The sequence below is a fragment of the Athalia rosae genome, chromosome 4 (genome assembly GCF_917208135.1).
Source record: "Athalia rosae chromosome 4, iyAthRosa1.1, whole genome shotgun sequence".
In the NCBI taxonomy this organism is placed as follows: domain Eukaryota; kingdom Metazoa; phylum Arthropoda; class Insecta; order Hymenoptera; family Athaliidae; genus Athalia; species Athalia rosae.
The window spans coordinates 10,730,001-10,732,500 of record NC_064029.1 but is presented as its reverse complement, the minus strand read 5'-3'; the positions used below and the strand labels follow the sequence as shown (position 1 = coordinate 10,732,500).

Genomic DNA, 2,500 nt, shown 5'->3' with positions numbered 1-2,500 from the left:
TTCCGCCGCGGAGAACGCGACGTCACCCCGGTGGAGCTAAACTCCAGCCGGAGCAGGTTACCCCGTGAAAGTATGGTAACTTTTCTTCATGTGTATCTTTGAAAAGAAACAATTTGAAAAAAAAGCATAAAAAAAACCGTTCGATCAATCGCGCGCCACGCCTCGTACAAAGCGGGGGGATCGACCGAACGGTTGATTCAAACGCACACCAAGCGTCCCGTTCAACAGAAGCGGGCACTTGGTCGCCTCAGCAACGCGCACAATGTCGCTACCTCACACAAATCTGATCGACGAATGGCATCACGATCCGCATCGCTATCGTCCAGAATGGAAAGAGAGTTTTCGTTCTTGCGCCCCCGTAGGTTGGCGTAGTAGCAATGTCCTTTTATTTTTCTAGTGTTTTTTTTACCCATAGCCATTTATGCCTTAGTTTGTTTTTGGCTGCTGCACACGATATATTTTACCGTGATACACTAGTTGTAATGTCCTTTTTATATTATTTTCTCTCTCTTCCAACGGACATAGCAAGATCGTTCGTCGTCGACGTGTGTGAGTGCGACACGAGCCGTTTCGGCCGTTACGTAGTTCGATATTCGTGACACGCGTAAAATGTACGCCACCTCTTGTGCCATGTGTGTCTTTTGACTGGATTATAATTGCGTGAGATTCACGGTGGAATCTACCAAAATAATCATCGATTCGCTGCTTTTTTTTTCGCAGTAACGAAACGTTAATGATCCTTCCGCAGGTTCACCTACGGAAACCTTGTTACGACTTTTACTTCCTCTAAATGATCAAGTTTGGTCATCTTCCCGGCAACATCGGCAATGCCGAGGCATTGCCGCGTACCAGTCCGAAGACCTCACTAAATCATTCAATCGGTAGTAGCGACGGGCGGTGTGTACAAAGGGCAGGGACGTAATCAACGCGAGCTTATGACTCGCGCTTACTGGGAATTCCTCGTTCATGGGGAATAATTGCAAGCCCCAATCCCTAGCACGAAGGAGGTTCAGCGGGTTACCCGGGCCTTTCGGCCAGGGAAGACACGCTGGTTCCTTCAGTGTAGCGCGCGTGCGGCCCAGAACATCTAAGGGCATCACAGACCTGTTATTGCTCAATCTCGTGCGGCTAGAAGCCGCCTGTCCCTCTAAGAAGATTTATTTGTACGCCGGTAGTAAAAACCTCCCGACCGAAGCCGGGGGCCTTCGAGATACCGGAAAGTACGCCTATTTAGCAGGCTAGAGTCTCGTTCGTTATCGGAATTAACCAGACAAATCGCTCCACCAACTAAGAACGGCCATGCACCACCACCCACCGAATCAAGAAAGAGCTCTCAATCTGTCAATCCTTCCGGTGTCCGGGCCTGGTGAGGTTTCCCGTGTTGAGTCAAATTAAGCCGCAGGCTCCACTCCTGGTGGTGCCCTTCCGTCAATTCCTTTAAGTTTCAGCTTTGCAACCATACTTCCCCCGGAACCCAAAAGCTTTGGTTTCCCGGAAGCTGCCCGCCGAGTCATCGGAGGAACTTCGGCGGATCGCTAGCTGGCATCGTTTATGGTTAGAACTAGGGCGGTATCTGATCGCCTTCGAACCTCTAACTTTCGTTCTTGATTAAAGAAAACATTTTTGGCAAATGCTTTCGCTTCTGTCCGTCTTGCGACGATCCAAGAATTTCACCTCTAACGTCGCAATACGAATGCCCCCATCTGTTCCTATTAATCATTACCTCGGGGTTCCGAAAACCAACAAAATAGAACCGAGGTCCTATTCCATTATTCCATGCACACAGTATTCAGGCGAAAATAGCCTGCTTTAAGCACTCTAATTTGTTCAAAGTAAACGTACCGGCCCACCTCGACACTCAATGAAGAGCACCGCGATGGGATATTAGTTGGGCCGCCCCGAAAGGCTAAGCCCACCGGTAGGACGTCCCACAATCATGCCAGTTAAACACCGCGAGCGGTGAACCGACAGCGTGGGACACAGATTCAACTACGAGCTTTTTAACCGCAACAACTTTAATATACGCTATTGGAGCTGGAATTACCGCGGCTGCTGGCACCAGACTTGCCCTCCAATTGATCCTCGTTAAAGGATTTAAAGTGTACTCATTCCGATTACGGGGCCTCGGATGAGTCCCGTATCGTTATTTTTCGTCACTACCTCCCCGTGCCGGGAGTGGGTAATTTGCGCGCCTGCTGCCTTCCTTGGATGTGGTAGCCGTTTCTCAGGCTCCCTCTCCGGAATCGAACCCTGATTCCCCGTTACCCGTTACAACCATGGTAGGCGCAGAACCTACCATCGACAGTTGATAAGGCAGACATTTGAAAGATGCGTCGCCGGTACCAAGACCGTGCGATCAGCCCAAAGTTATTCAGAGTCACCAAAGTAAACGGCGGACAGGACGAACCCGCCACCGATTGGTTTTGATCTAATAAAAGCATTCCTCCCATCTCTGGTCGGAACTCTGTTTGCATGTATTAGCTCTAGAATTACCACAGTT

General features: G+C 49.6%; 1 non-coding gene across 1 annotated transcript in view; it reads right to left on the bottom strand.

Annotated features, from left to right (window-relative positions):
* Nucleotides 1-731: 731 nt before the first annotated feature.
* The window catches only part of LOC125500870, a 1,914-nt gene continuing 145 nt past the window's right edge, over nt 732-2,500 (bottom strand). Inside the window, exon 1 of the ribosomal RNA XR_007278332.1 lies at nt 732-2,500. This exon is cut by the window's right edge and continues 145 nt beyond it. This is a non-coding gene — a ribosomal RNA (small subunit ribosomal RNA).